Source organism: Danio rerio, chromosome 4 (genome assembly GCF_049306965.1).
Source record: "Danio rerio strain Tuebingen ecotype United States chromosome 4, GRCz12tu, whole genome shotgun sequence".
NCBI lineage: Eukaryota > Metazoa > Chordata > Actinopteri > Cypriniformes > Danionidae > Danio > Danio rerio.
The window spans coordinates 38620498-38641073 of NC_133179.1; the positions used below are offsets into that span (position 1 = coordinate 38620498).

Sequence of the window (20576 nt, forward strand, 5' to 3'; positions counted from 1 at the left end):
AAAGAGGCTGTCAAGCGTTGGCTATTTAAATCAGCTGCCAAATGAAGCACTTCGAAAAGCTTACAGCACCTGGTATTCCCAGGCGGTCTCCCATCCAAGTACTAACCAGGCCCGACCCTGCTTTACTTCCGAGTTCAGATGAGATCGGGCATTTCCAGGGTGGTATGGCCGTAAGCGAAAGAGGCTGTCAAGCGTTGGCTATTTAAATCAGCTGCCAAATGAAGCACTTCGAAAAGCTTACAGCACCTGGTATTCCCAGGCGGTCTCCCATCCAAGTACTAACCAGGCCCGACCCTGCTTTACTTCCGAGTTCAGATGAGATCGGGCATTTCCAGGGTGGTATGGCCGTAAGCGAAAGAGGCTGTCAAGCGTTGGCTATTTAAATCAGCTGCCAAATGAAGCACTTCGAAAAGCTTACAGCACCTGGTATTCCCAGGCGGTCTCCCATCCAAGTACTAACCAGGCCCGACCCTGCTTTACTTCCGAGTTCAGATGAGATCGGGCATTTCCAGGGTGGTATGGCCGTAAGCGAAAGAGGCTGTCAAGCGTTGGCTATTTAAATCAGCTGCCAAATGAAGCACTTCGAAAAGCTTACAGCACCTGGTATTCCCAGGCGGTCTCCCATCCAAGTACTAACCAGGCCCGACCCTGCTTTACTTCCGAGTTCAGATGAGATCGGGCATTTCCAGGGTGGTATGGCCGTAAGCGAAAGAGGCTGTCAAGCGTTGGCTATTTAAATCAGCTGCCAAATGAAGCACTTCGAAAAGCTTACAGCACCTGGTATTCCCAGGCGGTCTCCCATCCAAGTACTAACCAGGCCCGACCCTGCTTTACTTCCGAGTTCAGATGAGATCGGGCATTTCCAGGGTGGTATGGCCGTAAGCGAAAGAGGCTGTCAAGCGTTGGCTATTTAAATCAGCTGCCAAATGAAGCACTTCGAAAAGCTTACAGCACCTGGTATTCCCAGGCGGTCTCCCATCCAAGTACTAACCAGGCCCGACCCTGCTTTACTTCCGAGTTCAGATGAGATCGGGCATTTCCAGGGTGGTATGGCCGTAAGCGAAAGAGGCTGTCAAGCGTTGGCTATTTAAATCAGCTGCCAAATGAAGCACTTCGAAAAGCTTACAGCACCTGGTATTCCCAGGCGGTCTCCCATCCAAGTACTAACCAGGCCCGACCCTGCTTTACTTCCGAGTTCAGATGAGATCGGGCATTTCCAGGGTGGTATGGCCGTAAGCGAAAGAGGCTGTCAAGCGTTGGCTATTTAAATCAGCTGCCAAATGAAGCACTTCGAAAAGCTTACAGCACCTGGTATTCCCAGGCGGTCTCCCATCCAAGTACTAACCAGGCCCGACCCTGCTTTACTTCCGAGTTCAGATGAGATCGGGCATTTCCAGGGTGGTATGGCCGTAAGCGAAAGAGGCTGTCAAGCGTTGGCTATTTAAATCAGCTGCCAAATGAAGCACTTCGAAAAGCTTACAGCACCTGGTATTCCCAGGCGGTCTCCCATCCAAGTACTAACCAGGCCCGACCCTGCTTTACTTCCGAGTTCAGATGAGATCGGGCATTTCCAGGGTGGTATGGCCGTAAGCGAAAGAGGCTGTCAAGCGTTGGCTATTTAAATCAGCTGCCAAATGAAGCACTTCGAAAAGCTTACAGCACCTGGTATTCCCAGGCGGTCTCCCATCCAAGTACTAACCAGGCCCGACCCTGCTTTACTTCCGAGTTCAGATGAGATCGGGCATTTCCAGGGTGGTATGGCCGTAAGCGAAAGAGGCTGTCAAGCGTTGGCTATTTAAATCAGCTGCCAAATGAAGCACTTCGAAAAGCTTACAGCACCTGGTATTCCCAGGCGGTCTCCCATCCAAGTACTAACCAGGCCCGACCCTGCTTTACTTCCGAGTTCAGATGAGATCGGGCATTTCCAGGGTGGTATGGCCGTAAGCGAAAGAGGCTGTCAAGCGTTGGCTATTTAAATCAGCTGCCAAATGAAGCACTTCGAAAAGCTTACAGCACCTGGTATTCCCAGGCGGTCTCCCATCCAAGTACTAACCAGGCCCGACCCTGCTTTACTTCCGAGTTCAGATGAGATCGGGCATTTCCAGGGTGGTATGGCCGTAAGCGAAAGAGGCTGTCAAGCGTTGGCTATTTAAATCAGCTGCCAAATGAAGCACTTCGAAAAGCTTACAGCACCTGGTATTCCCAGGCGGTCTCCCATCCAAGTACTAACCAGGCCCGACCCTGCTTTACTTCCGAGTTCAGATGAGATCGGGCATTTCCAGGGTGGTATGGCCGTAAGCGAAAGAGGCTGTCAAGCGTTGGCTATTTAAATCAGCTGCCAAATGAAGCACTTCGAAAAGCTTACAGCACCTGGTATTCCCAGGCGGTCTCCCATCCAAGTACTAACCAGGCCCGACCCTGCTTTACTTCCGAGTTCAGATGAGATCGGGCATTTCCAGGGTGGTATGGCCGTAAGCGAAAGAGGCTGTCAAGCGTTGGCTATTTAAATCAGCTGCCAAATGAAGCACTTCGAAAAGCTTACAGCACCTGGTATTCCCAGGCGGTCTCCCATCCAAGTACTAACCAGGCCCGACCCTGCTTTACTTCCGAGTTCAGATGAGATCGGGCATTTCCAGGGTGGTATGGCCGTAAGCGAAAGAGGCTGTCAAGCGTTGGCTATTTAAATCAGCTGCCAAATGAAGCACTTCGAAAAGCTTACAGCACCTGGTATTCCCAGGCGGTCTCCCATCCAAGTACTAACCAGGCCCGACCCTGCTTTACTTCCGAGTTCAGATGAGATCGGGCATTTCCAGGGTGGTATGGCCGTAAGCGAAAGAGGCTGTCAAGCGTTGGCTATTTAAATCAGCTGCCAAATGAAGCACTTCGAAAAGCTTACAGCACCTGGTATTCCCAGGCGGTCTCCCATCCAAGTACTAACCAGGCCCGACCCTGCTTTACTTCCGAGTTCAGATGAGATCGGGCATTTCCAGGGTGGTATGGCCGTAAGCGAAAGAGGCTGTCAAGCGTTGGCTATTTAAATCAGCTGCCAAATGAAGCACTTCGAAAAGCTTACAGCACCTGGTATTCCCAGGCGGTCTCCCATCCAAGTACTAACCAGGCCCGACCCTGCTTTACTTCCGAGTTCAGATGAGATCGGGCATTTCCAGGGTGGTATGGCCGTAAGCGAAAGAGGCTGTCAAGCGTTGGCTATTTAAATCAGCTGCCAAATGAAGCACTTCGAAAAGCTTACAGCACCTGGTATTCCCAGGCGGTCTCCCATCCAAGTACTAACCAGGCCCGACCCTGCTTTACTTCCGAGTTCAGATGAGATCGGGCATTTCCAGGGTGGTATGGCCGTAAGCGAAAGAGGCTGTCAAGCGTTGGCTATTTAAATCAGCTGCCAAATGAAGCACTTCGAAAAGCTTACAGCACCTGGTATTCCCAGGCGGTCTCCCATCCAAGTACTAACCAGGCCCGACCCTGCTTTACTTCCGAGTTCAGATGAGATCGGGCATTTCCAGGGTGGTATGGCCGTAAGCGAAAGAGGCTGTCAAGCGTTGGCTATTTAAATCAGCTGCCAAATGAAGCACTTCGAAAAGCTTACAGCACCTGGTATTCCCAGGCGGTCTCCCATCCAAGTACTAACCAGGCCCGACCCTGCTTTACTTCCGAGTTCAGATGAGATCGGGCATTTCCAGGGTGGTATGGCCGTAAGCGAAAGAGGCTGTCAAGCGTTGGCTATTTAAATCAGCTGCCAAATGAAGCACTTCGAAAAGCTTACAGCACCTGGTATTCCCAGGCGGTCTCCCATCCRAGTACTAACCAGGCCCGACCCTGCTTTACTTCCGAGTTCAGATGAGATCGGGCATTTCCAGGGTGGTATGGCCGTAAGCGAAAGAGGCTGTCAAGCGTTGGCTATTTAAATCAGCTGCCAAATGAAGCACTTCGRAAAGCTTACAGCACCTGGTATTCCCAGGCGGTCTCCCATCCAAGTACTAACCAGGCCCGACCCTGCTTTACTTCCGAGTTCAGATGAGATCGGGCATTTCCAGGGTGGTATGGCCGTAAGCGAAAGAGGCTGTCAAGCGTTGGCTATTTAAATCAGCTGCCAAATGAAGCACTTCGAAAAGCTTACAGCACCTGGTATTCCCAGGCGGTCTCCCATCCAAGTACTAACCAGGCCCGACCCTGCTTTACTTCCGAGTTCAGATGAGATCGGGCATTTCCAGGGTGGTATGGCCGTAAGCGAAAGAGGCTGTCAAGCGTTGGCTATTTAAATCAGCTGCCAAATGAAGCACTTCGAAAAGCTTACAGCACCTGGTATTCCCAGGCGGTCTCCCATCCAAGTACTAACCAGGCCCGACCCTGCTTTACTTCCGAGTTCAGATGAGATCGGGCATTTCCAGGGTGGTATGGCCGTAAGCGAAAGAGGCTGTCAAGCGTTGGCTATTTAAATCAGCTGCCAAATGAAGCACTTCGAAAAGCTTACAGCACCTGGTATTCCCAGGCGGTCTCCCATCCAAGTACTAACCAGGCCCGACCCTGCTTTACTTCCGAGTTCAGATGAGATCGGGCATTTCCAGGGTGGTATGGCCGTAAGCGAAAGAGGCTGTCAAGCGTTGGCTATTTAAATCAGCTGCCAAATGAAGCACTTCGAAAAGCTTACAGCACCTGGTATTCCCAGGCGGTCTCCCATCCAAGTACTAACCAGGCCCGACCCTGCTTTACTTCCGAGTTCAGATGAGATCGGGCATTTCCAGGGTGGTATGGCCGTAAGSGAAAGAGGCTGTCAAGCGTTGGCTATTTAAATCAGCTGCCAAATGAAGCACTTCGRAAAGCTTACAGCACCTGGTATTCCCAGGCGGTCTCCCATCCAAGTACTAACCAGGCCCGACCCTGCTTTACTTCCGAGTTCAGATGAGATCGGGCATTTCCAGGGTGGTATGGCCGTAAGSGAAAGAGGCTGTCAAGCGTTGGCTATTTAAATCAGCTGCCAAATGAAGCACTTCGAAAARCTTACAGCACCTGGTATTCCCAGGCGGTCTCCCWTCCAAGTACTAACCAGGCCCGACCCTGCTTTACTTCCGAGTTCAGATGAGATCGGGCATTTCCAGGGTGGTATGGCCGTAAGCGAAAGAGGCTGTCAAGCGTTGGCTATTTAAATCAGCTGCCAAATGAAGCACTTCGAAAAGCTTACAGCACCTGGTATTCCCAGGCGGTCTCCCATCCAAGTACTAACCAGGCCCGACCCTGCTTTACTTCCGAGTTCAGATGAGATCGGGCATTTCTTTTTTTTTTTTTTTTTTTTTTTTTTTTTTTTTTTYCTTTTTTTTTTTTTCTTTATTCAAAAACTTATCACATTAACATTCAAATACTTCAAGAAATTCACAAAACAAACACATTAAAATAAACATTCTTCATAAAATAACATCCTCTTTGGGCATTTTCCACTTTAAACCATTTAAAACATTATACACTTCATTATTAAACACATCATAAAAGCTTGATAACATATCTTCTCCTTTAAAATACCAGTACAGACTTTTTATGTATCTTTCCATTTTTCGTTTTAGTATATTCCACACATTTAAAACAACTTTTTCCTGTTTTGCTACATTTCTTCTTTCCCACACACATTTTTTTATCATCATTATAAGAAGATTTACAAACTTTTTGTTTTTGTTTTCCATATTCCATCCGAACATCACCAGAGTATTCCATTCCAATTGATCTTCATCCCAGTCTTTTAATAAATCTTTTAGCATTTTTTGGCATTTCATGTAAAAACATTCTAATTCTTTACAGTATAAAAACAGGTGTAAAATTCCTTCATCTTCTTGAAAACAAACCTTACATGTTGCATTGTGTTCTCTCTGTATCTTTGTTAAAATGCACTCAGTAAAAATTGCCTTGTGTCTTATAAAATATTCAAAACATTCCAATCTTGTTTCTATTATTTTCCCTCTAATGTTTTTCCATATATTTTCCTTTTTCACATTATTCAATCTTTGTACCCAAAAGTTATTTGCTATTGGTTCTTGAAATACACTATCTCTAAAATAAACATAAAAGTCTTTCAGTATACAATCTTTAAAATTACAAAGCTTTCCTTTTAAATAGACATGTATGATTTTTTCATTCCCACCTTCTTCCATGTTTTCTATTCTTGTAATCCATTCTTTTGGTATGGCACTTTTGACCGTTTCAAGTTTATTTTCTATTTCCTTTACACTGTATTCCTCTTTAGCTTCTTCCATTAAGTCTACTATATATTGCTTAGTTAAAAATCCCTTTTTGAATTCATACAGAACATCCCTTATTCTTAAAATCCCTACATCCATCCATTTTTTAAAAAAAAGTTCCTTCCCTTCTTTTAAAATACTTTTATTTAAAAACAAAGGTTGATTTAACAAGTTTTCTCTTCCCTTTACTTGGTAAAATACTCCGTCTAAAAATTTCCCCCATGCACTTAAAATTTCTTGATAAAACCCTGGTAACTTTTCCGTCATCCAGTTTTTTGTTTTTAACCAAAGAATGTCTTCTCCTAAGTTAAAATTGCCAACTTTGTTTAAAAAATATTTCATGACCTTTTTCCATTCTGTTGAGTTCTCCTCTTGTAAAAGCTTTTTAATTATTTTCACTCTAAGACAATTCTTCCTTTGTTTAATATCCATCAATCCTATCCCTCCTTCTTCTGTTGCTCCTATTATTGTATTGTACGCAATTCTTGGGGGTTTCCCCTCCCATAAAAAATCTTGAACACACTTTTTCAATCTCACTTCTATCCAACATGGCATTTCTGTTACATATAATTTATACCATAGCTTTGATGTCATTAAAACATTTAATATTAAGGCTTTACCCTTTAAGCAAAGTTCTCTCATCCTCCAAAAATTTAATCTTGATTCTATTCCTCTTATTAGATCATCCCACATCTTTTCTGTTGCTTTTCTTTCATTTTTACCAATTAAAATTCCTAAAATTTTCAGTTCTTCTACTTCTCTAAATTGGAAACAATCTGTTAAAATATCTGCTCTACCAAACCTCATATATTGTGTTTTATTTTCATTTATTTTACTTCCTGTACCCTTACAAAACTCCTGTACTTTTTTCATGGCTTCTTTTACACTCTTTTTCTCCTTCACTATTATTGTTGTATCATCAGCATACTGGTATATTTTTCCTTCATCCTCCTCTTCTTCTATTTTTATTCCTTTAATTTTAGTTTCTTGTTTTATTGTTAACCCTAAAGGTTCTGCGATTAGGGAATATAATAATGCTGAAAGAGGACATCCTTGTCTAATTGATCTTGTAATTTTAAAACAATCTGTTAAAAAACCATTACATTTTACTTTTGTAAAAGCCCCTTTATATAAAATTTTAATCCAATTAATAAAATTCTCTCCAAATCCAAATGTTTTGAGTACATCAAATAAGTAAGTATGTTCTACTCTGTCAAAAGCCTTTTCAAAATCTACACTAATTAAAAAACCATTCATCTTCTTTTCTTGTAAATAATCTATTGTGCTTTTAATACTCATTGTTACATCTGCTATATCTCTCCCTTTTATTGCATATGCTTGATTTGATTTAATTAATTTAGGCATTACTTCCTTCAATCTATTCGCTAAAACTTTTGCTAAAATCTTTAAATCTGTATTCAACATTGTTATTGGTCTATAATTTTGTAATTCAGTTTTTGCTCCTTTTCTTTTATATATTAACTTCATTAATCCCATCCCCATTCTTTCATTCATCTCTTTACATTTAAAAATTTCTTTAAAAACTTCTTTAAGTATTCCTTTTAAAATATCTTTAAAAACAATATAAAATTCATTTCCTATTCCATCTATACCTGGACTTTTCTTTTTATTTAGTTGATTTATTGCAATTTCAATCTCTTCTTCATCTATTTCTCTGTCACATTCTTTGTTGTCATCTTTTTCTAGTTTTACTTTTATATAATTTAGAATCTTCCTTTCTTTTTCTTGATTAATACCTTTTGCTTTAAAAAGATCTTCATAAAAATGCTTGATTTCTTCTAGTATTTCTATGTTTCCTTTCGCCATTTTTCCATTCCTCCCTTTAATTTCCTTTAGTATTCCTGCTTTACCTCTTTGCTTCTCTAAATCAAAAAAGAATTTTGTGCATTTTTCCCCTTCTACTGTGTATTTAGATCTGCTCCTCAACATTGCCCCCTTATATTTGTCTTCTTCTAAATCTCGTAATTTTTGCTCTATTTCTTTGATTTTTTCAATATCTTTATTTTCCTTGTTTAATTCTTTTTCTAAGGATCTTTTAACTTCTTTTTCTGTATGCTTTTTACATCTTTGTAGTACTGCGCAATATTTGATTGTGTATTTTCTTATTTGATATTTTGTGTTTTCCCACCATATCCTTTTATCTTCATCATACATTCTATTTTCTTTTTCTTTCTCTATTATTTCTTTGACTTTTTGAACATAATCTTGATTCTTTAAAATGGTTGTGTTTAAAATCCAAGTCCCTGGTCCTTTTTGTATGTTTTCTATATTCACTTTAAAATGCAAGAGCTTATGATCACTAAAACTGTTCTCTTCATACTGTATGTTTTCTATAAAATTTTCAATATTTCTAGTACATAAAATAAAATCTATTCTCGTTTGACATATAAAATTCCCCACTATTTGTCTCCTTGAAAACTCTCTTTTTTCTCTATTTCTTTCCCTCCATATATCTATTAAACTATTTTCCTTTATTAACTCATTTAGTTCCTTTCTTCCTATATCCGATTTAAAAACCATTCCGTCAGCCATATCTTGTTTTCTAAAAACAGTATTAAAATCTCCCATCATTATTATTTCTTTAAAACCTTTTAATACTTTATTTAAAACCTCAAAATATTCTTTTTTGTCTTTATCTTCTGTTGGTGCATGTATATTTGCTATTATTAATTCATGTCCTTCATAGTTCACCTCTATTACTAAACATTTTCCATAATTATCCCTATACACAATTCTTTTAAAGTTTAAAACATCTTTCCTTATTAAAAAAGCAACACCTCTTCCAGATTTACCATCACCATTATTATATATAATATCCCCTTGCCACAACTTTTTAAAATCATCCATTGCATGTTCTTTCCAGTTTGTTTCCTGTAAACCTATCACTTCCTTGTGTTTACATTTCTCTCTTATTTTCTCAAATTTATCTTTTCCCATCAGTCCCCTTGCATTAAAAGACACACAGTTTAAAACCATTAAAATAAATAAAAATGAAATTAAAAACCTACACATCCTCATTGTCCTTCATCTCCTTCCAACGCTCTCAACCAACAACTCCTTCCGTTAAAAGAGACAAAGATTAAAAGCATTTTAAAATAGATAAAATATTTTAAAAACATCATTTTTCTTCATCTTCTTCCAGTCCCCTTAACACTTCATACCTATTTACATATTTAGCTCTGTTCTTTGTTAAAACTTTTTTCTTTGCCATGTCCAAGTTTGGTTTTACCTTAAAAGTTCTTCTTCTTAAAAATCCTCTTTCCACTTTGTTCTTATCCACATTTTCCATCATTGTTTCTTCATCATTTGCCATTCCTTCAGCTTGACCAGTCTTTCTTAGTTCCTCTTTTTCCACCGTGCTTAAAAAAGTTTTAAAACTGTCCGATATTTCCATTTGTGACCACTGTCCATCCTGTCCTGATATCTGTACTTCATTCTCTTCATTTTCGTTTTCTCCTTCCTTTTTTTCATTGTTATTCATTTCCTCCTCCATTGTCCTTTCTATTGCTTCATTATCTTCCCTATTGTTGTTTTCTTCATGCACCTGCCGGTCCTGATCTTCTCCTCCTCCTTCCTCTCCTTCCATCCAGCATTCACACTTGTTTAAAAAATTTTTACATTCCGGGCACCTAACAGTGATACAGTCTCTTGCAAAATGCCCCCTTTCCTCGCATTTGTAGCACTTGAATTCTGGACAGTCTTTCAGCATGTGTTCCGGGCTCATGCACAGCCTACAGGTCTTCACCTGATGGCTGTGCATCACCCTGAAGTACTGCGTTCCTTCTGCTGTCTCCATTTTTGTGCTATATGGCAAGGATGCCACCTCTTTAGGGAACCTCACTTTAAGGAACCTTGTTCCGTCTTCTATGTCGGTACCCGGATAAAACCTTCGTTTAATTTTAGATATGGGACAAACTCCCCAAGTATCTAATTTCTCCAGAATTTCCTTATCTTCAAGATAGACCGGCAGGTGCATGAAGGAAACAACAAAATCCCTATTATGAAGCTTTTTAATTTCACAGTTCACCCCGTTTATCATCAGTTTGTCAGTCAATTGTTCACATAATTCTTCTGTTTCCATTGTTAGTTCGTACTCCTTCCCTTGTCTTGGTCTTAAAGCCAGAATTTTTCCATGTCCACACTTTTCAATCACCGCTTTAATAATATCTTCTGCTCTCACTTCCTTTACATCTTCCACATTAATGATAACTGTTGCCTCCTTTAAATACTTTCTTCCACCTACTTGGCTTTTCCGTTGTCCAGCTCGTTGTCCATTTTCCAGTCCGTTGTCTTTAACCATTCTTGTCTCGTCATCCAGTCCTGTTTCATATTCCTTTCGTGTCTCTGCATCCAGTCCAGGGTCGTTTGCCATCAATCCGTCCTTTGTTTGCTCCATAGCAAAAAAACACACGCCAAAAACCACCCTCCAGCCAGCAAAATGCTGCTGTCAGGTGGTTAAAAAACAAAAATCAAAAACAAAAAAAACTATATCAGTCCAAAAAAAGTGTAAAACACAAAAAAATAAACAGAAAAAATGGAGGAGAGCCTTCCTCTCCTGACTGCTGCCAGTCACTTCCTTGTTGCACTCTAGCTCCCTCTAGCGTGCTCAGGGTGGTATGGCCGTAAGCGAAAGAGGCTGTCAAGCGTTGGCTATTTAAATCAGCTGCCAAATGAAGCACTTCGAAAAGCTTACAGCACCTGGTATTCCCAGGCGGTCTCCCATCCAAGTACTAACCAGGCCCGACCCTGCTTTACTTCCGAGTTCAGATGAGATCGGGCATTTCCAGGGTGGTATGGCCGTAAGGGAAAGAGGCTGTCAAGCGTTGGCTATTTAAATCAGCTGCCAAATGAAGCACTTCGAAAAGCTTACAGCACCTGGTATTCCCAGGCGGTCTCCCATCCAAGTACTAACCAGGCCCGACCCTGCTTTACTTCCGAGTTCAGATGAGATCGGGCATTTCCAGGGTGGTATGGCCGTAAGGGAAAGAGGCTGTCAAGCGTTGGCTATTTAAATCAGCTGCCAAATGAAGCACTTCGAAAAGCTTACAGCACCTGGTATTCCCAGGCGGTCTCCCATCCAAGTACTAACCAGGCCCGACCCTGCTTTACTTCCGAGTTCAGATGAGATCGGGCATTTCCATTTTTTTTTTTTTTTTTTTTTTTTTTTTTTTTTTTTTTTTTTTTTTTTTATTATACTTTTCAAAATTCATACAATTCACTTATTTATACATATTTCACTTCAGACAAAACATTAAAAAGGTCCTTATTACATCATATCTTCACAATAAAACATATTAAATATAAAATGTTGCAAGTAGAACTCCTTAAAGGGTATAATCACATTTTTAAAAAGGCATTTTCAGTCCTGTGTCATTTAAAATCTTTGAAACTTCTTGAGTAAAAACATCATAAAAAGCCTCCTGCATGTCCTCCAACTTAAAATAATAAAACAGACATTCAACATATTTCTCCACCTTCCTCTTAAATACATTCCACACATCTAATACAGCTTTTTCCTTTTTTGCAGCAACTCTTCTCTCCCATATTGCACTTTTCATTAACATCACAAGTAAATTTATGAGCTTTTCATTATTACATTCTTTGTTCACTCCCAACATCAACACCTTTTCCCACTCTAGTTCGTCATCTCTTTCTCCTTTCAAAGTTAAAATAATGCTTTTGCATTTCTCATTAAAATCTTTCAACTCATTACAATATAAAAACAGGTGTAAGAATCCTTCATCTGCATCTTGACATACTTTACACGTGACACTTTCCTCCATCCCTATTTTGTTTAAAATTATATCTGTAAAAACTGCTTTATTTCTGATCAAATATTCCAAATTCTCCACTTTTGACTGTACTAATTTGCCATTTATATTAGCCCATATGTTGTCTTCATTTACATCTTTAAACATCCGTATCCAGTACTCATTTGCACGCGGTTTCTTAAAAACCCCATCTCTAAAAAACCCATAAATCTTTTTCACAGTACTATCTTTCAAGTTCCACCATTTCTCGCCAAATTTTACAATCACATCTTTACTTTGTTTATTTTCTTCCATATTTTCTATTCTTGTTAACCATTCTGCAGGTATGGCATTTTTGATTATGTCGTATTCCTTTATTAAGTCTTGTCTGTTAAAATCCTCCTTCGCTTCATCCATTACGTCAATAACATACTGCACCGGTAAAAATCCTTCCTTAAATTCATATAAAACATCCCTTACTCTTGTTATTCCCACCTCCCACCATTTCCTAAAAAACACCACTTTCTCTTGATTAAGAATGCCACTGTTTAAGAATAAAGGCTGATTTAAAATGTTCTCGCGTCCTTGTATGTTAAAATGTACACAAGTTAAAAATTTCCCCCATGCTCCAATCAATTCTTTATAAAAATCTGGTAGACCCTCTGTCATGAATTTTTTCATCCTCATGCATAAAATATTATCTCCCATATTAAAATTGCCACTTTTACTTAAAAAATATTCCATTGTTCTTTTCCATGCTGCCTTATTGTCTTCATCCAAATATTTCCTTACCATTTTTACTCTTAAACTGTTTTTTCTTTGCTCCACGTCTATTAAACCTAGACCCCCTTTGCCTACTTCTCCAATTAACGTTGCATATGCTATTCTTGGAGGTTTCCCTTCCCATAAAAAGTCTAAAAAACATTGTTTCAGCCTTTTTTCCATCCACAGTGGCATTGATGACACATATAAAATATTCCATAATTTAGAAACCATTAAAACATTCAAAATTAAAACCCTCCCCTTTAAAGTTAAAGACATTAATTTCCAAAACCTCAGCCTCCGTTCAATCCCTCCTAAAATTTCCTCCCACATGGTTACTTCTGCTTTCTTTTCATCCTTCCCAATTACAATGCCTAAAATTTTAATTTCATCCATTTCCTTAAAAGTAAAATGTCCAGATAAAGCCTCAGTTCTCCCAAATCTCAAATATACTGTTTTATCCTCATTTATTTTAGCCCCTGAACCCTTGCAAAAATGTTGTATTGTTTCCATTGCTTGCTTTACACTTGCCAGATCTTGTAGTATTAATGTGGTATCGTCAGCATATTGAAATATTTTATTCACTCCCCCCTCTACCTCTATTCCTTTTATTCTGTCCTCGTGCTTCACAGCTAATCCCAGTGGTTCTGCAACTAAAGCATATAAAAGTGCAGATAACGGACAACCCTGTCTGATTGACCTTGTTAACTTAAAACAGTCTGTTAAAAACCCATTGCATTTTATCCTTGTTACCGCTCCTCTATATAAAATCTGAACCCACTTTATAAAATTTTCCCCAAAACCAAAACTCTTTAACACTCCAAATAAAAAGTCATGCTCCACCCTATCAAAAGCTTTCTCGAAGTCCAGACTAATTAAAAAACCATCTTTCTGCTTATCATTTATATATCTAATTGTGTCTTTAATACTCATAGTTGTATCCGCAATGTCTCGTCCTTTTATACTATATGCTTGGTTTGTTTTTATTATGCTTGGCATCACTTCTTTTAGTCTATTAGCCAAAACTTTGGCTAAAATCTTCAAATCAGTATTAAGCATTGTTATAGGTCTATAGTTTTTTAAATCTACTTTATCCCCCTTTCCTTTGTATATCACCTTCATTAAGCCCATCCCCATTCTTTTAATTATCTCACCATTCTCAAAAATCTCATCATATACTCCCTTTAAAATACTAGATAAAATATCTTTAAAAACAATATAAAATTCACTTCCCAACCCATCTATTCCTGGACTTTTCTTTTTGTTTAATCCACTAATTGCTCTTTTTATTTCTTCTTCTCTTATCTCCTCGTCACATTCTCTTTTTTCCCCTTCTTCTACTCTTGATTTTATTAGATTTAGTAATTCCCCTTTTTCTTTTTCTTTTATTCCCTCTGTGCAAAACAATTTCTCATAATATGATCTTATTTCTTCCAAAATCTCCTCATGTTGTTCTACTACGTTCCCATTTTTGCTCCTTATTTCTCTAATCATTTCTGACTTCCCTCTTCTCTTCTCTAGATCAAAGAAAAATTTAGTGCACTTTTCCCCCTCTACTGTAAATTTTGCTTTGCTTCTTAATCTTGCACCTTCAAATTTCTCCTCCTCCATTTCATTTAATCTTCCTTGCAGTTCTTTAATCTTTTGTATATTTTTTCCATTCTCATTTTTCAATTCGTTTTCTAGTTTTTCTTTCAGCTCCTTTTCCTTATATTTTTTACAATTTTGTAATTGTCTACAATATTTTATCGTAAACTTTTTAACTAAATACTTCACATTCTCCCACCACATTCTTTTGTCCTCATTATAGATTTCATTCCCTTTTTCCTTTTGAATAATTTCCTTTACACTTAAAACATAGTCTTCATTCTTTAAAACCGCTGTGTTTAAAACCCATACCCCTGGCCCTCTTTTCACATTACTCCAGTCTAGCTTCATAAAAAGTGGCTTATGGTCACTCAGACTTGTTTCTTCATATTTAATCTTGTTTATAAATCCTTCAACATTTCTTGTGCATAAAATAAAATCTATTCTTGTTTGACAACAAAAATTCCCCACTATCTGTCTTCTTGAGTACTCTTTTGTCTGTTCATTCCTTTCTCTCCACACATCAATTAAATTCATTTCCTCCATCAATATTTTTAGTTCTTTTCTCCCCTTATCCGTTTTAAAAACCATTCCCTCAGCCATTTCTAATTTACTAAAAACAGTGTTAAAATCACCCATGATAATAACTCTTTCGTGTTTCTTTAAATAATCTCTAAGTACATTAAAATACTCTTTCTTTTTGTTCTCCTCTGTTGGGGCGTGAACATTCACCATAATTACTTTTTTCTTTTCATACTCCATTTCACATATCATACACTTTCCCTCTTTGTCATTATAGATTGTTTTACATAAAACCCCACTGTTTTCTTTTAGTAAAATTGCAACTCCTCTCCCTAGTCTCCCATCCCCATTATTGTATAACATTTCCCCACTCCACCTTTTTCTTATTTCGATCATACATTCTTCCCTCCAGTTTGTCTCTTGTAGTAAAATCACATCTTCTCGTTTACACATTTCTTTCACTTTTTCAAATTTCCTGATGTCTAAAAACCCTCTTGCATTAAAAGACACAATTCCTAAAACCATAAAAAATATAAAAACATTCATAAAAGACATAAAAACATTCATAAAAAACATCATCTCAGTCCATGTCTTCCAAGCCCTTTAGCAGCTCATACTTATTTGCGCATTCAATTTCTTCATCTTTTAGCAGTTTTTTTCTTGCAGTCTCTAAATTAGGTTTTATCTTTAACGATCTTCTTCTTTTTGCTGATTTCCCCTGTGTCTCTTTGTTTCCATCCTTTTGTAAATGTCCCTCTAAATCGGCTTGCTCGTCAATACTTTGGCCTTTTGTCTCCTCTGTGTCCAATGCCTTTTGAAAACTGTCTGTCATGTCCATTTGTGTCCAAAATGTGTCTTCCTGTTGTCCTTGATTTAAGTCTTTATTATTTGAATCGCTCAATTCTGCTGCTTCCAAAACACTCTTTAAACTGTCAGTCATATCCATTTGTGTCCATGTTGTCCCTTCCTGTTCCGTGACTCTGTCTATTCCATTAGTCTCATTCTCTTGTAGTTTTTCACTTTCAGATTCTGTTCTTTTTTCTTGTGTTGTTGTTTTGTCCTCTGACTGGATATTGTCTCCTTCATACATCTGCCTGCCTACCTGCTGCTCTACCTCCTCCTCCTCTTCCCCCATCCAACATTCACATTTATTTAAAACCTTATTACAATCCGGGCACTTCACAGCAGTGCAAAACTTTGCAAAGTGCCCCCTTTCCTCGCACTTATAGCACCTAAAATCAGGACAGTCTTTTACCACATGATCTGGGCTCATGCACAGCCTGCACGTTTTCACCTGATGACTGTGCATCACCCTAAAGTATTGTGGACCTTCTGCTGTCTCTATTCTTGTGCTGTACGGGAGGGACGCCACTTCTTTGGGGAATCTGGTTTTCACAAACCTCGTCCCATCTTCAATATTTGTGCCCGGATAAAACCTTCTTTTAATTTTTGAAATGGGACAAACTCCCCAATAATCCAATTTGTCTAAAATATCTTTATCAGCAACATAGACAGGCAGATGCATGAAGGAGACAACATAATCACGGTTTTGTAGCCTCTTAACTGCACAGTTTATCCCTTTAATAGTCAATTCGTCCGTTAACTCATCAGCATCTTCCTCTCTTTCAAGTGTTACTTCATATTCCTTGTTGTGTTTTGGTCTTACAGCCAAAATCTTTCCATCCCCAATCCTCTCCGTCACTGCTTTAATTACATCCATTGCTCTCACCTCTGTTGCTTGTCCTATGTCCACTGTTACAGTTGCTTCTTTTAGATAAATCCTTTTCCTTGCTTCCTTCTCCGATTGGTTTGTTTCTCGTTGTCGTCTGTCCAGTCCATTGTCATTTGCCTTCTCAACTCCGTCCGCCATTGCCAGGTCTGTCACCGTAGATCCGTCCATTGCAAAAAAAAAAACTAAATAAAAAACACTCCTCCCGAACAGCTCACGCTGCTGGGAGGACCAACTAAACAAACAAAAAAAGTTTAACAAAAATGTATTTAAGACAAAAACAAAAATAAACAAAGAAAATCTGGTGAGCCTCTCTCACCAACTGCAGCCAAACACTTCCTGGAATGTACCACTATCACACATGCACAGGGTGGTATGGCCGTAAGCGAAAGAGGCTGTCAAGCGTTGGCTATTTAAATCAGCTGCCAAATGAAGCACTTCGAAAAGCTTACAGCACCTGGTATTCCCAGGCGGTCTCCCATCCAAGTACTAACCAGGCCCGACCCTGCTTTACTTCCGAGTTCAGATGAGATCGGGCATTTCCAGGGTGGTATGGCCGTAAGCGAAAGAGGCTGTCAAGCGTTGGCTATTTAAATCAGCTGCCAAATGAAGCACTTCGAAAAGCTTACAGCACCTGGTATTCCCAGGCGGTCTCCCATCCAAGTACTAACCAGGCCCGACCCTGCTTTACTTCCGAGTTCAGATGAGATCGGGCATTTCCAGGGTGGTATGGCCGTAAGCGAAAGAGGCTGTCAAGCGTTGGCTATTTAAATCAGCTGCCAAATGAAGCACTTCGAAAAGCTTACAGCACCTGGTATTCCCAGGCGGTCTCCCATCCAAGTACTAACCAGGCCCGACCCTGCTTTACTTCCGAGTTCAGATGAGATCGGGCATTTCCAGGGTGGTATGGCCGTAAGCGAAAGAGGCTGTCAAGCGTTGGCTATTTAAATCAGCTGCCAAATGAAGCACTTCGAAAAGCTTACAGCACCTGGTATTCCCAGGCGGTCTCCCATCCAAGTACTAACCAGGCCCGACCCTGCTTTACTTCCGAGTTCAGATGAGATCGGGCATTTCCAGGGTGGTATGGCCGTAAGCGAAAGAGGCTGTCAAGCGTTGGCTATTTAAATCAGCTGCCAAATGAAGCACTTCGAAAAGCTTACAGCACCTGGTATTCCCAGGCGGTCTCCCATCCAAGTACTAACCAGGCCCGACCCTGCTTTACTTCCGAGTTCAGATGAGATCGGGCATTTCCAGGGTGGTATGGCCGTAAGCGAAAGAGGCTGTCAAGCGTTGGCTATTTAAATCAGCTGCCAAATGAAGCACTTCGAAAAGCTTACAGCACCTGGTATTCCCAGGCGGTCTCCCATCCAAGTACTAACCAGGCCCGACCCTGCTTTACTTCCGAGTTCAGATGAGATCGGGCATTTCCAGGGTGGTATGGCCGTAAGCGAAAGAGGCTGTCAAGCGTTGGCTATTTAAATCAGCTGCCAAATGAAGCACTTCGAAAAGCTTACAGCACCTGGTATTCCCAGGCGGTCTCCCATCCAAGTACTAACCAGGCCCGACCCTGCTTTACTTCCGAGTTCAGATGAGATCGGGCATTTCCAGGGTGGTATGGCCGTAAGCGAAAGAGGCTGTCAAGCGTTGGCTATTTAAATCAGCTGCCAAATGAAGCACTTCGAAAAGCTTACAGCACCTGGTATTCCCAGGCGGTCTCCCATCCAAGTACTAACCAGGCCCGACCCTGCTTTACTTCCGAGTTCAGATGAGATCGGGCATTTCCAGGGTGGTATGGCCGTAAGCGAAAGAGGCTGTCAAGCGTTGGCTATTTAAATCAGCTGCCAAATGAAGCACTTCGAAAAGCTTACAGCACCTGGTATTCCCAGGCGGTCTCCCATCCAAGTACTAACCAGGCCCGACCCTGCTTTACTTCCGAGTTCAGATGAGATCGGGCATTTCCAGGGTGGTATGGCCGTAAGCGAAAGAGGCTGTCAAGCGTTGGCTATTTAAATCAGCTGCCAAATGAAGCACTTCGAAAAGCTTACAGCACCTGGTATTCCCAGGCGGTCTCCCATCCAAGTACTAACCAGGCCCGACCCTGCTTTACTTCCGAGTTCAGATGAGATCGGGCATTTCCAGGGTGGTATGGCCGTAAGCGAAAGAGGCTGTCAAGCGTTGGCTATTTAAWTCAGCTGCCAAATGAAGCACTTCGAAAAGCTTACAGCACCTGGTATTCCCAGGCGGTCTCCCATCCAAGTACTAACCAGGCCCGACCCTGCTTTACTTCCGAGTTCAGATGAGATCGGGCATTTCCAGGGTGGTATGGCCGTAAGCGAAAGAGGCTGTCAAGCGTTGGCTATTTAAATCAGCTGCCAAATGAAGCACTTCGAAAAGCTTACAGCACCTGGTATTCCCAGGCGGTCTCCCATCCAAGTACTAACCAGGCCCGACCCTGCTTTACTTCCGAGTTCAGATGAGATCGGGCATTTCCAGGGTGGTATGGCCGTAAGCGAAAGAGGCTGTCAAGCGTTGGCTATTTAAATCAGCTGCCAAATGAAGCACTTCGAAAAGCTTACAGCACCTGGTATTCCCAGGCGGTYTCCCATCCAAGTACTAACCAGGCCCGACCCTGCTTTACTTCCGAGTTCAGATGAGATCGGGCATTTCCAGGGTGGTATGGCCGTAARCGAAAGAGGCTGTCAAGCGTTGGCTATTTAAATCAGCTGCCAAATGAAGCACTTCGAAAAGCTTACAGCACCTGGTATTCCCAGGCGGTCTCCCATCCAAGTACTAACCAGGCCCGACCCTGCTTTACTTCCGAGTTCAGATGAGATCGGGCATTTCCAGGGTGGTATGGCCGTAAGCGAAAGAGGCTGTCAAGCGTTGGCTATTTAAATCAGCTGCCAAATGAAGCACTTCGAAAAGCTTACAGCACCTGGTATTCCCAGGCGGTCTCCCATCCAAGTACTAACCAGGCCCSACCCTGCTTTACTTCCGAGTTCAGATGAGATCGGGCATTTCCAGGGTGGTATGGCCGTAAGCGAAAGAGGCTGTCAAGCGTTGGCTATTTAAATCAGCTGCCAAATGAAGCACTTCGAAAAGCTTACAGCACCTGGTATTCCCAGGCGGTCTCCCATCCAAGTACTAACCAGGCCCGACCCTGCTTTACTTCCGAGTTCAGATGAGATCGGGCATTTCCAGGGTGGTATGGCCGTAAGCGAAARAGGCTGTCAAGCGTTGGCTATTTAAATCAGCTGCCAAATGAAGCACTTCGAAAAGCTTACAGCACCTGGTATTCCCAGGCGGTCTCCCATCCAAGTACTAACCAGGCCCSACCCTGCTTTACTTCCGAGTTCAGATGAGATCGGGCATTTCCRGGGTGGTATGGCCGTAAGCGAAAGAGGCTGTCAAGCGTTGGCTATTTAAATCAGCTGCCAAATGAAGCACTTCGAAAAGCTTACAGCACCTGGTATTCCCAGGCGGTCTCCCATCCAAGTACTAACCAGGCCCGACCCTGCTTTACTTCCGAGTTCAGATGAGATCGGGCATTTCCAGGGTGGTATGGCCGTAAGCGAAAGAGGCTGTCAAGCGTTGGCTATTTAAATCAGCTGCCAAATGAAGCACTTCGAAAAGCTTACAGCACCTGGTATTCCCAGGCGGTCTCCCATCCAAGTACTAACCAGGCCCGACCCTGCTTTACTTCCGAGTTCAGATGAGATCGGGCATTTCCAGGGTGGTATGGCCGTAAGCGAAAGAGGCTGTCAAGCGTTGGCTATTTAAATCAGCTGCCAAATGAAGCACTTCGAAAAGCTTACAGCACCTGGTATTCCCAGGCGGTCTCCCATCCAAGTACTAACCAGGCCCGACCCTGCTTTACTTCCGAGTTCAGATGAGATCGGGCATTTCCAGGGTGGTATGGCCGTAAGCGAAAGAGGCTGTCAAGCGTTGGCTATTTAAATCAGC

General features: G+C 41.2%; 51 non-coding genes across 51 annotated transcripts; all 51 read right to left on the reverse strand.

The window, feature by feature from the left end:
* Positions 1-57: 57 nt before the first annotated feature.
* On the reverse strand, positions 58-176 carry LOC137489930 (5S ribosomal RNA). The gene has a single exon (XR_011009289.1). It is a non-coding gene; the product is annotated as a 5S ribosomal RNA (ribosomal RNA).
* A 58-nt stretch (positions 177-234) lies between these two features.
* On the reverse strand, positions 235-353 carry LOC137489929 (5S ribosomal RNA). The gene has a single exon (XR_011009288.1). It is a non-coding gene; the product is annotated as a 5S ribosomal RNA (ribosomal RNA).
* A 58-nt stretch (positions 354-411) lies between these two features.
* On the reverse strand, positions 412-530 carry LOC137489951 (5S ribosomal RNA). The gene has a single exon (XR_011009310.2). It is a non-coding gene; the product is annotated as a 5S ribosomal RNA (ribosomal RNA).
* Positions 531-588: 58 nt separating this feature from the next.
* LOC137489956 (5S ribosomal RNA) lies at positions 589-707 on the reverse strand. Its single transcript, XR_012403010.1, has one exon. It is a non-coding gene; the product is annotated as a 5S ribosomal RNA (ribosomal RNA).
* A 58-nt stretch (positions 708-765) lies between these two features.
* LOC137491699 (5S ribosomal RNA) lies at positions 766-884 on the reverse strand. Its single transcript, XR_011011671.1, has one exon. It is a non-coding gene; the product is annotated as a 5S ribosomal RNA (ribosomal RNA).
* A 58-nt stretch (positions 885-942) lies between these two features.
* On the reverse strand, positions 943-1061 carry LOC137489947 (5S ribosomal RNA). The gene has a single exon (XR_011009306.2). It is a non-coding gene; the product is annotated as a 5S ribosomal RNA (ribosomal RNA).
* A 58-nt stretch (positions 1062-1119) lies between these two features.
* Positions 1120-1238, reverse strand: LOC137489928 (5S ribosomal RNA). The gene has a single exon (XR_011009287.1). It is a non-coding gene; the product is annotated as a 5S ribosomal RNA (ribosomal RNA).
* A 58-nt stretch (positions 1239-1296) lies between these two features.
* On the reverse strand, positions 1297-1415 carry LOC137489926 (5S ribosomal RNA). The gene has a single exon (XR_011009285.1). It is a non-coding gene; the product is annotated as a 5S ribosomal RNA (ribosomal RNA).
* Positions 1416-1473: 58 nt separating this feature from the next.
* LOC137489925 (5S ribosomal RNA) lies at positions 1474-1592 on the reverse strand. Its single transcript, XR_011009284.1, has one exon. It is a non-coding gene; the product is annotated as a 5S ribosomal RNA (ribosomal RNA).
* Positions 1593-1650: 58 nt separating this feature from the next.
* LOC137489924 (5S ribosomal RNA) lies at positions 1651-1769 on the reverse strand. The gene has a single exon (XR_011009283.1). It is a non-coding gene; the product is annotated as a 5S ribosomal RNA (ribosomal RNA).
* Positions 1770-1827: 58 nt separating this feature from the next.
* On the reverse strand, positions 1828-1946 carry LOC137489955 (5S ribosomal RNA). The gene has a single exon (XR_012403023.1). It is a non-coding gene; the product is annotated as a 5S ribosomal RNA (ribosomal RNA).
* A 58-nt stretch (positions 1947-2004) lies between these two features.
* LOC137491967 (5S ribosomal RNA) lies at positions 2005-2123 on the reverse strand. Its single transcript, XR_011011939.1, has one exon. It is a non-coding gene; the product is annotated as a 5S ribosomal RNA (ribosomal RNA).
* A 58-nt stretch (positions 2124-2181) lies between these two features.
* LOC137491968 (5S ribosomal RNA) lies at positions 2182-2300 on the reverse strand. Its single transcript, XR_011011940.1, has one exon. It is a non-coding gene; the product is annotated as a 5S ribosomal RNA (ribosomal RNA).
* Positions 2301-2358: 58 nt separating this feature from the next.
* On the reverse strand, positions 2359-2477 carry LOC137493765 (5S ribosomal RNA). Its single transcript, XR_011013740.2, has one exon. It is a non-coding gene; the product is annotated as a 5S ribosomal RNA (ribosomal RNA).
* Positions 2478-2535: 58 nt separating this feature from the next.
* On the reverse strand, positions 2536-2654 carry LOC137491969 (5S ribosomal RNA). The gene has a single exon (XR_011011941.1). It is a non-coding gene; the product is annotated as a 5S ribosomal RNA (ribosomal RNA).
* Positions 2655-2712: 58 nt separating this feature from the next.
* On the reverse strand, positions 2713-2831 carry LOC137491970 (5S ribosomal RNA). Its single transcript, XR_011011942.1, has one exon. It is a non-coding gene; the product is annotated as a 5S ribosomal RNA (ribosomal RNA).
* Positions 2832-2889: 58 nt separating this feature from the next.
* Positions 2890-3008, reverse strand: LOC137491972 (5S ribosomal RNA). The gene has a single exon (XR_011011944.1). It is a non-coding gene; the product is annotated as a 5S ribosomal RNA (ribosomal RNA).
* A 58-nt stretch (positions 3009-3066) lies between these two features.
* Positions 3067-3185, reverse strand: LOC137491973 (5S ribosomal RNA). Its single transcript, XR_011011945.1, has one exon. It is a non-coding gene; the product is annotated as a 5S ribosomal RNA (ribosomal RNA).
* A 58-nt stretch (positions 3186-3243) lies between these two features.
* On the reverse strand, positions 3244-3362 carry LOC137493654 (5S ribosomal RNA). Its single transcript, XR_011013629.2, has one exon. It is a non-coding gene; the product is annotated as a 5S ribosomal RNA (ribosomal RNA).
* A 58-nt stretch (positions 3363-3420) lies between these two features.
* Positions 3421-3539, reverse strand: LOC137491974 (5S ribosomal RNA). The gene has a single exon (XR_011011946.1). It is a non-coding gene; the product is annotated as a 5S ribosomal RNA (ribosomal RNA).
* Positions 3540-3597: 58 nt separating this feature from the next.
* On the reverse strand, positions 3598-3716 carry LOC137489917 (5S ribosomal RNA). The gene has a single exon (XR_011009276.1). It is a non-coding gene; the product is annotated as a 5S ribosomal RNA (ribosomal RNA).
* A 58-nt stretch (positions 3717-3774) lies between these two features.
* On the reverse strand, positions 3775-3893 carry LOC137489959 (5S ribosomal RNA). Its single transcript, XR_011009312.2, has one exon. It is a non-coding gene; the product is annotated as a 5S ribosomal RNA (ribosomal RNA).
* Positions 3894-3951: 58 nt separating this feature from the next.
* Positions 3952-4070, reverse strand: LOC137489949 (5S ribosomal RNA). Its single transcript, XR_011009308.1, has one exon. It is a non-coding gene; the product is annotated as a 5S ribosomal RNA (ribosomal RNA).
* A 58-nt stretch (positions 4071-4128) lies between these two features.
* Positions 4129-4247, reverse strand: LOC137489938 (5S ribosomal RNA). Its single transcript, XR_011009297.1, has one exon. It is a non-coding gene; the product is annotated as a 5S ribosomal RNA (ribosomal RNA).
* Positions 4248-4305: 58 nt separating this feature from the next.
* Positions 4306-4424, reverse strand: LOC137489953 (5S ribosomal RNA). The gene has a single exon (XR_012403046.1). It is a non-coding gene; the product is annotated as a 5S ribosomal RNA (ribosomal RNA).
* A 58-nt stretch (positions 4425-4482) lies between these two features.
* On the reverse strand, positions 4483-4601 carry LOC141382127 (5S ribosomal RNA). Its single transcript, XR_012403052.1, has one exon. It is a non-coding gene; the product is annotated as a 5S ribosomal RNA (ribosomal RNA).
* A 58-nt stretch (positions 4602-4659) lies between these two features.
* LOC137489946 (5S ribosomal RNA) lies at positions 4660-4778 on the reverse strand. Its single transcript, XR_011009305.2, has one exon. It is a non-coding gene; the product is annotated as a 5S ribosomal RNA (ribosomal RNA).
* A 58-nt stretch (positions 4779-4836) lies between these two features.
* On the reverse strand, positions 4837-4955 carry LOC137489927 (5S ribosomal RNA). The gene has a single exon (XR_011009286.2). It is a non-coding gene; the product is annotated as a 5S ribosomal RNA (ribosomal RNA).
* Positions 4956-5013: 58 nt separating this feature from the next.
* LOC137489916 (5S ribosomal RNA) lies at positions 5014-5132 on the reverse strand. Its single transcript, XR_011009275.2, has one exon. It is a non-coding gene; the product is annotated as a 5S ribosomal RNA (ribosomal RNA).
* A 5817-nt stretch (positions 5133-10949) lies between these two features.
* On the reverse strand, positions 10950-11068 carry LOC137493737 (5S ribosomal RNA). The gene has a single exon (XR_011013712.1). It is a non-coding gene; the product is annotated as a 5S ribosomal RNA (ribosomal RNA).
* Positions 11069-11126: 58 nt separating this feature from the next.
* LOC137493739 (5S ribosomal RNA) lies at positions 11127-11245 on the reverse strand. The gene has a single exon (XR_011013714.1). It is a non-coding gene; the product is annotated as a 5S ribosomal RNA (ribosomal RNA).
* Positions 11246-17058: 5813 nt separating this feature from the next.
* Positions 17059-17177, reverse strand: LOC137491723 (5S ribosomal RNA). The gene has a single exon (XR_011011695.1). It is a non-coding gene; the product is annotated as a 5S ribosomal RNA (ribosomal RNA).
* Positions 17178-17235: 58 nt separating this feature from the next.
* On the reverse strand, positions 17236-17354 carry LOC137491724 (5S ribosomal RNA). The gene has a single exon (XR_011011696.1). It is a non-coding gene; the product is annotated as a 5S ribosomal RNA (ribosomal RNA).
* Positions 17355-17412: 58 nt separating this feature from the next.
* On the reverse strand, positions 17413-17531 carry LOC137491725 (5S ribosomal RNA). The gene has a single exon (XR_011011697.1). It is a non-coding gene; the product is annotated as a 5S ribosomal RNA (ribosomal RNA).
* A 58-nt stretch (positions 17532-17589) lies between these two features.
* Positions 17590-17708, reverse strand: LOC137491726 (5S ribosomal RNA). Its single transcript, XR_011011698.1, has one exon. It is a non-coding gene; the product is annotated as a 5S ribosomal RNA (ribosomal RNA).
* Positions 17709-17766: 58 nt separating this feature from the next.
* On the reverse strand, positions 17767-17885 carry LOC137491728 (5S ribosomal RNA). Its single transcript, XR_011011700.1, has one exon. It is a non-coding gene; the product is annotated as a 5S ribosomal RNA (ribosomal RNA).
* Positions 17886-17943: 58 nt separating this feature from the next.
* On the reverse strand, positions 17944-18062 carry LOC137491729 (5S ribosomal RNA). The gene has a single exon (XR_011011701.1). It is a non-coding gene; the product is annotated as a 5S ribosomal RNA (ribosomal RNA).
* Positions 18063-18120: 58 nt separating this feature from the next.
* LOC137491730 (5S ribosomal RNA) lies at positions 18121-18239 on the reverse strand. Its single transcript, XR_011011702.1, has one exon. It is a non-coding gene; the product is annotated as a 5S ribosomal RNA (ribosomal RNA).
* Positions 18240-18297: 58 nt separating this feature from the next.
* On the reverse strand, positions 18298-18416 carry LOC137491731 (5S ribosomal RNA). Its single transcript, XR_011011703.1, has one exon. It is a non-coding gene; the product is annotated as a 5S ribosomal RNA (ribosomal RNA).
* Positions 18417-18474: 58 nt separating this feature from the next.
* On the reverse strand, positions 18475-18593 carry LOC137491732 (5S ribosomal RNA). The gene has a single exon (XR_011011704.1). It is a non-coding gene; the product is annotated as a 5S ribosomal RNA (ribosomal RNA).
* Positions 18594-18651: 58 nt separating this feature from the next.
* On the reverse strand, positions 18652-18770 carry LOC137491643 (5S ribosomal RNA). The gene has a single exon (XR_011011615.1). It is a non-coding gene; the product is annotated as a 5S ribosomal RNA (ribosomal RNA).
* Positions 18771-18828: 58 nt separating this feature from the next.
* Positions 18829-18947, reverse strand: LOC137491645 (5S ribosomal RNA). The gene has a single exon (XR_011011617.1). It is a non-coding gene; the product is annotated as a 5S ribosomal RNA (ribosomal RNA).
* A 58-nt stretch (positions 18948-19005) lies between these two features.
* LOC137491646 (5S ribosomal RNA) lies at positions 19006-19124 on the reverse strand. Its single transcript, XR_011011618.1, has one exon. It is a non-coding gene; the product is annotated as a 5S ribosomal RNA (ribosomal RNA).
* A 58-nt stretch (positions 19125-19182) lies between these two features.
* Positions 19183-19301, reverse strand: LOC137493867 (5S ribosomal RNA). The gene has a single exon (XR_011013842.2). It is a non-coding gene; the product is annotated as a 5S ribosomal RNA (ribosomal RNA).
* A 58-nt stretch (positions 19302-19359) lies between these two features.
* On the reverse strand, positions 19360-19478 carry LOC137491647 (5S ribosomal RNA). Its single transcript, XR_011011619.1, has one exon. It is a non-coding gene; the product is annotated as a 5S ribosomal RNA (ribosomal RNA).
* Positions 19479-19536: 58 nt separating this feature from the next.
* On the reverse strand, positions 19537-19655 carry LOC137491648 (5S ribosomal RNA). Its single transcript, XR_011011620.2, has one exon. It is a non-coding gene; the product is annotated as a 5S ribosomal RNA (ribosomal RNA).
* A 58-nt stretch (positions 19656-19713) lies between these two features.
* LOC137493750 (5S ribosomal RNA) lies at positions 19714-19832 on the reverse strand. The gene has a single exon (XR_011013725.2). It is a non-coding gene; the product is annotated as a 5S ribosomal RNA (ribosomal RNA).
* Positions 19833-19890: 58 nt separating this feature from the next.
* Positions 19891-20009, reverse strand: LOC137491649 (5S ribosomal RNA). The gene has a single exon (XR_011011621.2). It is a non-coding gene; the product is annotated as a 5S ribosomal RNA (ribosomal RNA).
* Positions 20010-20067: 58 nt separating this feature from the next.
* LOC137491651 (5S ribosomal RNA) lies at positions 20068-20186 on the reverse strand. Its single transcript, XR_011011623.1, has one exon. It is a non-coding gene; the product is annotated as a 5S ribosomal RNA (ribosomal RNA).
* Positions 20187-20244: 58 nt separating this feature from the next.
* LOC137491652 (5S ribosomal RNA) lies at positions 20245-20363 on the reverse strand. The gene has a single exon (XR_011011624.1). It is a non-coding gene; the product is annotated as a 5S ribosomal RNA (ribosomal RNA).
* A 58-nt stretch (positions 20364-20421) lies between these two features.
* Positions 20422-20540, reverse strand: LOC137491653 (5S ribosomal RNA). Its single transcript, XR_011011625.1, has one exon. It is a non-coding gene; the product is annotated as a 5S ribosomal RNA (ribosomal RNA).
* Positions 20541-20576: the final 36 nt, after the last annotated feature.